This window comes from Dermacentor silvarum, chromosome 5, assembly GCF_013339745.2.
Source record: "Dermacentor silvarum isolate Dsil-2018 chromosome 5, BIME_Dsil_1.4, whole genome shotgun sequence".
NCBI classification, from domain to species: domain Eukaryota; kingdom Metazoa; phylum Arthropoda; class Arachnida; order Ixodida; family Ixodidae; genus Dermacentor; species Dermacentor silvarum.
In genome coordinates this window covers 50,226,249-50,238,198 of record NC_051158.1, presented here as the reverse complement: position 1 = coordinate 50,238,198, position 11,950 = coordinate 50,226,249, and the positions used below count along the sequence as shown (strand labels likewise).

General features: G+C 46.9%; 1 long non-coding RNA gene across 1 annotated transcript; it reads right to left on the bottom strand.

Moving 5' to 3' along the window:
* Nucleotides 1-6,553: 6,553 nt before the first annotated feature.
* LOC125945352 (uncharacterized) lies at nt 6,554-9,694 on the bottom strand. The gene is made up of 3 exons (XR_007466840.1): nt 9,636-9,694; nt 8,494-8,631; nt 6,554-6,688 (listed from the first exon to the last, which is right to left on the bottom strand). It is a non-coding gene; the product is annotated as an uncharacterized LOC125945352 (long non-coding RNA).
* Between the last annotated feature and the right edge of the window lie 2,256 nt (nt 9,695-11,950).

Below are 11,950 nucleotides of genomic sequence, written 5' to 3'. Positions count from 1 at the left end.
GTATTTATGAAGTGTTGACTAGATGACGTCCGGTTCCACTTCCGGTTCCGGTTCCACTTTGCGCGCGTTCGCTGCGAACGCGGGCAAAACGCCGACGGCGTCGACAACAGTTCTGCGCGTAGCTGGTGGTGCTGCATGTCCAAGTTTATACAGCTGATAAAACTACCTTGAGTCGACTCAATGGCTGCTTCGCATACTACTCAGGGTTCCCCTACGGGAAGATGGTGTAATTTTCTCTCTCGTTCCCGACGCGCGCTCTCTTTATCTGTCGTCCGTAGCTGTGGTTTACCCGAATGATCCCCAGGTGTTTCGCCCACTCATCATCATTCACTTCTGGATATGCTGTGATTTTTTTTTGTAACGAGCGGTACTCACTCTTAAGTGATGATGTTGCGGAGTTGAAGTCCTTTCTTTGGAGGTTAGCTATACAGCGCTGGCGGATGAATTATCCTTTTTTATCCTCAAGGAAAGCCGTGACACAGGTTGATTCCATTACTTAATATGCGAATCACTATTTTTGCAGCTAACGACCGCACACTTCTTCCCTTTATCGTTATACATTTTGCAGCATGAATTGGGTACAGTGCATGAGCGAACACTCGCATTTCCGACAGCTGATCGCATAGTAGCAGGGCAGAAGCAGTAGTGGTTTCGTATTCGTGCGCATTCACTGAGGCAACGTATGGCGCGCCGCCGAAAGCGCCATCTCGTTCCTCTAGAGCAAACTGCTCCGCGAAAAGGGTCAATAGGTTATAAATTTGTGAGAGTACGCGCCTTCATTAAAGGTTACTTAAATAAAGGGTACTATGCAATTTTTGTTTATAGGTGCACAAATATGTAAGAATATGCCCCTTTTTTAAACGTTACCGTGCTAAGAGTGTTGATGGCGGTATGGGTATTTTGCGACACGAAAGGAACAGGCGAAAGGAACAGAGCGGAAAATGACCCCGGTAATTTATTCAAAGAGTGGTATGCATTGATAGCCATCATATGAAGTATGGCCATGGGCATGTATTGGACACAATAACTATACAGGTACATTCGTCTTATGAGTAAGCCGTTACTCAGTTAACTCTTTCGAATTTTGAGGTACTCATTGAAGATACCGACTCCACCAATGCACGATGTTATCGCTCCACGCAACCAGTGCTCAGCAACCGTATCCTAGAACCCATTGCACGCCCACGTTTAGGTGTAGTCGTGATTTATCGTAGGGATCAAGGGAAACAAAATCACACCGATCAGCGGCCACGAAGGGCGAGCGCGGACATCAACAACAGTTTTCTTTTACGTCTTTTGCTGGTGTTCGTCATGATCGTCAGCCTATATTTTATGTCGTCTGCAGGACGAAGGCATCTCCCTGCCATCTGCAATTGCGCCTGTCTTATGCTAGCTGATTCCAACTTGCGCCTGCAAATTTCCTAACTTCATCACTCCTTCTAGTTTTATGCCGTCCTCGACTGCGCTTCCCTTCTATTGGTATTTATTCTGTAAGTCTAATGGTACACTGTTTATCCCTCCTACGCATTCCATAGCCTGCCCAGCTCCATTTTTCCCTCTCAATCTGAACTAAAATATTGGCTATCCTCGATTGCTCTCTGATCAACACCGCTTTCTTCCTGTCTCTCAACCCTAGCCCTATTGCAAAAACCAGCGTCTTCCAGTGCCTTCCAGTGTGAAACCAGCGCGTTTTTTGACACTGGGTGGCACTGGGGACGCTGGCGCACGCTGGGAGTCACTGGAATTCACTGCGACACTGGTCAGATCGCTGGAGAAGTGCTGGGTCACACTGGACGAGACGCTGGTTTCACTGCTATGACGCTGGGGCGCACTGGTGTGCGCTGTACACGCGCTGGAGTTCGCTGGCTCGCACTGGAGACTGCGCTGGTTTCGTTTGTGCCGCATTGCCGGAGTATAGGCGCTGTTGAATATTAAGTGCTTGATACAAATTTATGGCCATCTCCTGTCTAAAAAACAGACTCCTGTCCTAAATATAGCGCTATAAGTTGGTATCATAAATGTCTATTTCGTGTCGGCGGAGCTGCAGCTTGGAATAAAGGTGCGTGATATGCTAGCCCATGCATATGCGACACTTGAGATCACTTTCGCTTTGTACATTTCCCTTTTGACTGTGCGGATAACTGTATTCGTGAACGAAACTACGCAAACGGAGATAACGCCTCGTTTTCTAGTAGTTTGTACGCAATCGATGACTGCGAGTTGTCGCAGTGTTGTACAGTCGACACGAAACCGAGCAGCCGTTCAGCCGCGTTCGAACGGACCCCAGAAAGCCTGCCGCTGATTGATATTATCCCACCGACAACAAAGCTGCGATGATTCGTTCGCTTCCACTTTCCCTGATGTACTAAAAATAATAGTTAAAAGGTTCTGAATCACAAAAATTGTCGCATCCGCCCGGTACGCACACCGAGATCGTTCGCTTCAACCGAAGGTTAAGCCTACCGTACGTACCCTCCGAGTTCGTCTACACTCTATCGACCCGTCTGGGTTGATGAAGCAACAAGTCTAACGAGGATAAATCACTCTGTAGTTCACCTTTCCCATCGGTGTTCTTAAACAGACCATTCTTTCATGTGTACAGTGTCAGCATAACAAGCGATGAGCGCCGATATGATGTTATAAACATACCTATATGTGCTGTCGCCGAAGGCTGTCAGCCGCATTAACCGAACGTTTCTCTTACGGAGATATGGGCCTAAACATACGTGTTGATTGAGAAGCATTGTCGAGCTATGGAAATGTTGCATTACCTTTGCGCGAAGAATAAGAAACGGCTGTCAAAATTGGCAGTAACGGCCCGTACATTTAAGGCTTTTTTCGACGGTTCATTTAAGGCGGTTCATTTAAGGCTTTTTTCGTTGTTAATATACCAATCGCAAAAGCAAATCAGTGTTGCAGCACTTCCAGGCATACTATCCAAAACGGACAACAACTTTTTAGTTCTGATAGAGGCGTAAGTTTTAGTTGAAGGCGACATCGCATCTACTATGTCTGTGCGAGACGTCTGCGCAAAGCGACAAATGTGTCTGCGCGTTGACATGGCAAAATATGAAGAGGCAATCATGGATCGGCGTGGCGTAGTGGTAAGATACTGGGATTGGGATCTCTAGGGCGGAGGTTCGGCGCCTTTGCGTTTCTTTTTTTACTTTTTTTCTTTTCTTTATTGCATTACAACGTTCTCTGTTTCTTTCTGTATTCGAAAAAATATATAAGGTAGCCAGGCACCACGTATTTCTCGCTCTAGAGCTGCATTTCGCACCAGTACCCCGCGCCCAGCGCCTCCCAGTATGCCGCGCCTTGCCAGCGTCCCAGTATCCAGCGCGCGACACTGCGCCCATAATCAGATATGGCACTGGGCACTGGATACTGGGTTTTGCAATAGGGAGGGCTCACATTTTTCATTCCATCACTTTTTGTGCGATCTTTAAATTGTTCTCGAGCTTCTTTGCTAACCTCCACGTTTCTGCCCCATATGTTAGCACCGGTATAATGCAATGATTGTACACTTTTCTTTTCAACGATAGTGGTAAGCTCCCAGTCAGGATTTGGTAATGCCTGCTGTAAGCACTGGCGTTCGTATATGTCACTAAAATAGCACTCCTCAGCATAGGTGGCTACATCAGATAGTTTAGTGGTTTCCGAGGCATAAGGGAGATATGGCAGGATAGTGTCCATGAAGGAAGAAGGTTCACGGCCGTAAAGAAGGAAGAACGGGGAGATTGTCGAGCATGTCGCCTAGCGTACGATTAAAGCGATCGGTCAGTCCGTTGGTTCGGGGATGATATGCGCTAGTAGTGCGATGGACAATGTTGTATTCACGTAAAAGGCTTCTAGGATTTCGGAGAAGAAGGAACGTCCGCGATCGCTCAGTAGCTCACGAGGCGGACCGTGCCGAAGAACGCGATTATGGCGGATGAAAAAGGCGACTTCACGTGATGGGGCAGTCAGAAGCGCTGAAGTTTCGCGTAGTCAGTGATGTGGTCCACAGCGACAAAGACCCAGCGGTTGCCATTTGGAGTATTCGGAAGGGGTCCGTACAAATCGATGTCGATGAGGTCGAAAATCTGAGTGGGACAGGGCAGGGCTTGGAGTGGCCCATTGGTCGGGCAAGGTGGTCTGTTGCAACATTGGCACTGGGGGCACAATCGGTCGTACTGCCGGACGAAAGGGCATAGTACCGCCAATAGTACCGAAGCCGTAGGCGTGCGTAGTAGGTCTTTAATACTCCGGAATGGGCACATTAAGGTTTCGCATGAAAGCAGGCACAGATGTCGGAACGTAGAGGGCGAGGAATCACCAGCAACCATTTTCGGCCATCAGGTAAGTAATTGCGGCGGTACGGAAGCCCATCGCGAATGGTAGAGTGACGAGCAGTGCGTAGAAGCGTGTGGTTGGTGATACGCGCTGATGGATCAGGCAGGAAGTCTAGTATAGTAGAGAGGTCTAGTAGAGAGGTGCTGCTCGGATGGCATGTCGGCATGGGTAAGGGGCGAAGAATCGTAGCTAACCACAGGCGCAGCACCATGCTCATGTGGAAGAGGAGAGCGGGAAAGGGTGTAGGCATCAGCATGTTTGCGTACGGACCTATATACGACCCGAAAATCATAGTCTTGGAGATGTAGTGCCCAACGAGCCAAGCGACCAGATGTATCCTTGAGGGAAGACAACTAGCACAGGGCATCGTGATCAGTCACGACGTCGAATGGTCGGCCGTAGTCATAAGGTCGAAATTTAGTGATCGCCCAAACGATGGCAAAACATTCTTTCTCTGTAATAGGATACTTTGATCCCTTTGGTGAGGGTGCGGCTGGCATTAGAGACGAAGCACTCGTCGACGCCAGACTTGCGTTGTGCAAGAATAGCCCCGAGGCCGACACTGCTAGCGTCCCTGTGGATTTCTCTGGGAGCTTCCTGGTCGTAATGGCACAGAATAGGAGGGGAGGGCAGGAGATGTCGTAAAGTGGCGAATGCCTCGTCGCAACCGGAAGACCAAGCCGAAACGTCTTGGTCGTCTGCGAGAAGCTGTATCAAAGGAGCGATCATGAAGGAAAAGTTGCGGGCGAATCAGCGAAAATACGAACCCAGGCCGATAAAGCTGCGAAGTTGTTTCATGGTAGTCGACCATGGAAACTCGGTGACGGCTCGAAGCTTTGCAGGGTCGGGAATGATACCATCCTTGCACGCAACATGGCCTAGAGTGGTGAGCCGGCGTGCAGAAAAGACACGTGTGCCATTTGAGGCCTCGAATTATGTTATCCATGAGGTGTTCGAAAGTGGCGGCAGACGCATTACAAAGGCCGAATGACATCACATTAAACTCGTATAACCCATCGAGAGCTACAGATGCCGTCTTGGGGCGGTCAGCTTCATCCATAGGTAACAAGGCTGATTCTTGGGCTAGTATAGGTACGGTTTCCTCATATTGGCTAAGCCTTTAGCGCAATTCAAAAAAGACAGGCACGTGACAGAGACACAGGACAGCGCTAACTTTCAACTGACATTTATTGAAACACAGAGGCAAATATATAGCGAAACAGGTATGAAGGATACAAAAAACAAAAGATAAATCACACTCTACGCTTGCGCACGTCAATGCCATCCAGGAACGCGATTTCCTTGTCAGAAAGATTAACTGACGGTGTACTTACACAGTCTGCTCCCTTTCTCCGAATCAGCCGGGCTGCGATTATTTCACGCATGCTGCGGTCCCTGCCCCTGGCCTCCACTGTGGATGCGCCAGTGCATGTCCATGTCCCAGAAAAACGTGCAGACCAATGTTTCCCACGTAGGTATATAGCGTTCCTTATCTCTTTGGGCCTTTTTCATGGTTGGTCGGTGGTTTTTCGGTTCTATATGGTTGGTTGCTCATTTGTTCGCTTGCTCGTTCTCCTGGTCAACCGAGCCCGGACGGCGGCAAAAGCCAACGATCTTCCGACTAGGAGGTCCGACCACAAAACAGCTATTAATTTTCACTAATAAATGTTTTATTCTCTCTCGTGGCCAAGCGAGGGAAGGCGCTGAGGAAAAGTGCCGGAGTCTTCGGGCAATGAAGATGTTAGGATGGGCAGGGTGGAACTGTCACTCGCTCACTCCCAGCTAGCACAAAAGCGATAGAAAACTGCTTCCATACCGATTCGCCAAGACTAAATGAACGTCTGAAAGACGCACTAAAAAATCCGTGCAGTCCGTTTAGAAGGTGATAAACGGTCGTATATCGTTGCTAATGTCCGGCGGATATGACTATTGCAAGAAGTTCTAGAATCCTGCTTAAAGTAGTTTTGAAAGATCCTGTCTTGAAATGGGATTTTGTAAGACCATTAGAAGCATTTAAAAAATAGAGATTGAATCCTGCTACAATCAGGATTTTGACATCCGTTTTTTTTCACCCTCCCCTCTAGCGCCCCCCTCGTCTCCCTTTCCTTCCCTCTCCCCATGCCCCTGCGGCGTTTCGCCGGCCGGCGGCATGCAGGTTTGCGCTTGTGCAATACACGAAACACATACAGCAATAACATTTTTTATTGCAAAAAGTAAACACGACTAGACAAGCTAGCAATCAACATTAAATATGAGTGCCTCCGGGTAACGTCCATTACAGGTATCGACCTTGATAAACCTGGTTTCGAACAGGCTGCTGGGCTGTAGCTCCTTAATTCAGCAGGTCTTCTTACTGCAAAAACATTAGGCATGTGTAAAACGTATATTAATTGAAGCACACTTTTCTTAGTGAACGTATAGTTTTTCAATGCATTGGCAATAAGCACTGCAATATATCTTGGCAATGGGCAGCACTACAATATATTGGTCCAAGCACACAGTTTTCGAGCATTCCACCTTTATTAACATGGTTCTAACATTAACCGATCACAAGTGAAATTCCCTTCTGTTGCCTTGAAGACATACTTTACATCTAACTGAAGGTGTTGCATGTACAATCGCCAACCAGTGTAAGTGTCGGCTATTTTGCTAGCTTTCAGGAGGCTGTTGTCTTGACTAGTTGGCGACTGGTAGATGACAGCAGCCTCCTAAACACGTGCGAAGTAGGTGCCAATTAGCATTCAAAGAAAGGAATAGATAATGCATTTCTGATAATGTTGTACGAGAAAAGAGGTAAGTGTGGCTCTGCAAAGGCACAGCTTCAGTGTGACAGCATTGTTACACCACCGCAATTTTATTTGCCACAGATGACATAGCCAACTCAGAAATGGCGCAGGCTTGAGCATATACCTAAACACCAGTCTATCAAACACATCGCATACTTCAAATTGAGCAAATATATTGCGATTCCCTAAAAAATAAAAGACAGCAGACGAGCGCAACCTTAAGTAACAGCGACTATTTGCAGAACGGCTGCTTCAAGCATATACAGTAAGAACTTCAGTTGCTGTAATTAAACCATTAAAATGTTGCACGCCTATGACTTGCCTGTTTGAAAACCTCCGCACAATAACATTGCCAAGCACTTGTAAAGAATTTTTTTTTACAAAAACAGTGAGTCATCCACACACAAGGTGGGAACATAAGCCGTAATTTTCCACCCAGTTTCACTAACTTTGACCTTGGTGACATAATTATAGTTACGCAATGGGTTAAAGGTTAAGCTCGTGCAGTTTATATATCAATTATGATCTAGAGTGCTTGCATATGCAATTTATTGCTTACACCGAAATGAGCCCACACACTAAAACCCACACATGGCGCGCGGCGACGATTTCATCGCCGTTGCACTTTATACGGATTATTACGGCGACGACGACGGCGGCAAAAATGCGCTTGCAGTGCCCATATAATTTCTATCGCAATAAAAGAAAAAGAACCGCGGCGTAAATTTCTCTCTCTTAAATGGCATGGTCGCCGTTACGTCGTCGCGCCGTAACACGCGTGTTCGAGTCGATGTCTCAACGCTGCGGCTGCGACGCAGAGGAGCTACGACGGAGGCCCAGTCCCGCCAACGAAACTGCTCACAACCGGCCAACGCTCGCTTCAACGGCAGGAAAAGGAAGGGAGAGGGTTAAGCTGGCGCCGGGCCGGCGGCGGGCGCGCACGGAGACAGTCGAAGGTGGGGGAGCTACGAGGGAGTTGAGAGGGAGAGTGAGGGGAGCCACCGAAGCGACGGGGTCACCTCTGCTCAGCCAAATCCGCTTCCCTGACGCCCTCCTCCCTCACCTTTGACGTGTACGCGCGCGCCCGGCGCCGCCGTGCTGGCGCCGCCCGCTCCCTACAGCATCGTTTTCTGCGAGCGTTGCTCGACGTGGGCAGTCTCGTGGCCCCTACTCGCCATCTGCTTGCGCGCCGTGATATCTAACGACTCCATTCGTACGTCGTGCTGTGGTGCACGAATACTTCAGAAATAAGTCTTTCCTTTAATTAGAACAAACTTTCGGGCTCCTTCGAGTTCGAATTGTCGAGATACGACTGTATATGTATCACGCTGAAAATTTAATTCGTACGACTTTAATATGAAATAACAGTTACCTGGGTTCTTGGAGTTCAGGAGTTTCGTGGTGGCCCTTTGGGCGGCGGCGTTTTCGTCTGCCCATTTGGCACCTGTAGAGGGTACATGATCGGTGTCTTCACCCTCACGCGCCTTCTCTCTTGCACGTAGGTATGTGCCTGCATAGTAAGTTACAAAAAAACTCTTTATTGTTATGCTGATAAACTCGGAGTATCTATGTTTATAATGTAACAGCAGTGCCTATTACAACTGTATATTGGAATTTTCCTTTTTTTAACAGAATTTTGTTACTGCACAGACTTGCAAAAAGAAAACGCCAGTGCGACCTCAAAATTTATTTGTTGCATGAGTGAAGCCAAAAAATGTTAGGTATCCTAAAAAAAGATGCTGTAAATAGCTACACTGTCGGATTATGTTACAAAAAACAAGGCAACAGTGCACTACATGCAGGGTGTTTCATTTAACTTTAGCCAAACATTAAAAATATGCAAGTGCCACGTACCAGGACAGAACCAAGGTAATGTTGGAGATACTCAGATTATTTTTTGCATTCCGCCTAGTTAGATAATTAGTTCTAATTAACTAATTAACTTCTCAATTACTATAGTTAGATCAAAAGTGTCAATGAGAAGATTGTAAAGCAACATGAGAAACCCCTGATACCGCTTTCTGTTTCTCAATATGAGCTACATAAAGTGTTTTACAAGTGTGAAAGGTGCCTGCCAATACACGCAAACTGCCTCGAGCGGCCAGTCGTTCGGCAGTTTTGCGTGTATTCGCGGGCACCTTTCACGCTCGGAAAAACACACGAGTGATCTCGCACAAGAGCGTTGACGGAAGAATGCTGTGGCTACGCGAAGATCGTAGCACGTCTAATCATTCTGCGCCAAAAGGGAATGCAATCGTCTTCCTAACGATCAATGGTCAACGAAACGTCGCAGAGGTAATTTTAGACAGCTTTGGCAAACCTGAATACGCATACAATAAAAGAAACGTACGCAGACGTAAACATGCCTCTTAAACAATATTAGAGATTGCAGTTAAAATCAAGGCGCTTTCATTGAAAAACTTCATTACCGCCTAAAACTTCCACCTAAAACTCCCGCCTGAAAACCGTAAATAATTAAACACGACAGGTGTCAAAGTGGCCGTGACTACTTACGTGAGCAAAGAAGATGTGGAAGGCAGTCTGGCGTTCCGCAGTTCATGAACGAATACGCGTCAGGAACTTAACGGCTGGTCCTGACAAAAATAACGGTCAATGTAACGGCGGGTTCAAAAGTTACGCAATCTGGAGGGAAGCTGCGCGGAGAGCGCAGTCCGCTTGGCTGCTCAGACTGCGTCGGCGCAAGCGATGACGCCGATGAGCCGTCGCGCCACTCCTCGCTTTGTCAGGTAGCCGCTATGACACGTCACGGCGCTGCATCCTCTTGCGACACACACTGCTGCAATGCAGAAAAATACTCAGTGTGGCTTCGTACTCGGTACCTGAAGCACAGAAATGCTAGCTAATTTAACTAAGAAAATACAAAATGCGGCTGCTACCATAATGCTAGAGCCACCTTACAAAGATAATTTGAAATAACAAAAGTCGAACTTTTTAATGCCTCATTCTTGGCACTTTGCGGTAGGTAGGTAGGTTCCTAACTCGCTTTATAATACAAACAAGTGATGTGCAACCTATAATGGAATCGAACTTCTGCCGTGGGTCACAGCAGCCGGTTCTCTAGCAACTAGACTACGGTGTCTTTTTCTTCCTTTCGGTCAAAGTAAAACAGGTTAACCAAACAGACAAAACGAAAACTGCGACAAACAATATCAAAACATTTTACAGTTTGAACCGTCAGTCCAACTTGGCTGACATTGTCATTTAACATTCTCTGAGCGTTGTCAAGGGATCTACCCTCGACAGCCACTCAGGAACACAGCAATCATGCGTTCTAAATTTTCCTTCACAGAAAAATGGCAATATTCGCCAGGAGGGACAGATCGCGTTGAAGTGTATCGAGGACTGTTCAACAATGTCCTCGCGTCGATGACAAAATCAACGTCGAAAGTGGTGCTTAGTTTCCGGAGAAGTTCAGAAACTGGGACAAGCGGAATTCGGTGACTTGTAATCCATCATAGCCATCCTTGAAATTCCACAGATTTACGTGGACAAAGACTTGCCTGATTTTCTGCAGATGATGATGCATAGTCCGAAGAACCTCCATTTTCGATGCCCGCGCTCATAGGAAGGTCGTTTTGTGGAACAAAATATTATCTGAAAATGTCTTGCGTGTGTGCTTCTGCATTTTCTCCTTTCAAGGCAAGGTCACTTTCGTGAAAACTGTCCTCGGATTGAGCATCCTCATGTGGCGAGGATACTTCACTAGAAGCATGGTTACTACTTTCATTAACCTACCATGATACTTATTGGACGGTACTCGTGGCAACAGGACTGGCAGATATCGGTTCGTCATTAACTCTACGCCTCTTCTGACGGTCTGAAAGGTCAGCGTAACTTTTCTTCTTTATTGTGGACTTCATTATGAGCATAAAGAGCAAGCAGCTGCCCCTTCAGTGCTCACTCACCACAATGCAAACACCCGCGCCAGGGTTGATTGCACTCTCTTCTAACAGGGCGAAGCAAAAACAAAAACCAATGTCCGTTTTTCCCGCCAAAAAGCGGAAGAAAACAACAACAAAAAAATCAATAATTGTAGGCCGCTAGAACAAGCGATTTTAAACGTCTTCTAAAATCCGCCTTATAGCAAGATTTTTCCATCCCAATTGAATCCTTCTCGATGTTGACTTCTTCAATCTAGATTTTTGACGGTCAAGGCGAAATATCCATGAATAAGAATGATTATATCTCTTTTGTGCTAGCTGGGCTGGTTTGTTCATTCGTTGGGGCTTTTCGCTTATTGCCTGTACTTCGTCAATCCGCAATCCATTCCTCCCGTCTTCCGCCGGCGTGCTGATTGGTGCTGCAGTAGGCAAGACGAATTGTTTCGCAAAATTTGGTGTATGGTGTATCCGCACGTGTGATCCGCTCGTGAGGATACAGCTCGAGCGCAAACAAACGCACTCCAATAGACGACGCACCGTCTTCTGACAGCTGGCAACTGTTTGGGGGAGCAAAGTTCTTCAATATTGGCAACTATCGCCAACATCAGACAACACTGCTATATTGTTGTCCAGGTAAGTTCAAGTTTCCGCGTCACGGTGAAAACGCGGGGCCAGATTCACAAAGCTTTTATTTCGTAAGTTCGTTTTGTCATTGGCTGTCCGCCTCCTCTAATGACATGTCTGGCATCCGGATTGGCTAAATTTTTTTCTTACGGAAAACTCTAGCGTTAAAAGCTTTTGTGAATTCTGGCCGCGGTCCTTACGCTGACACAGCCCTTACGCCGATAAACGGACAAACAGATATCTCACGGAAATTGCGTGAAGTACAGCAATGATGTTAATCTTATTAATAGAGGTGCGGGACGG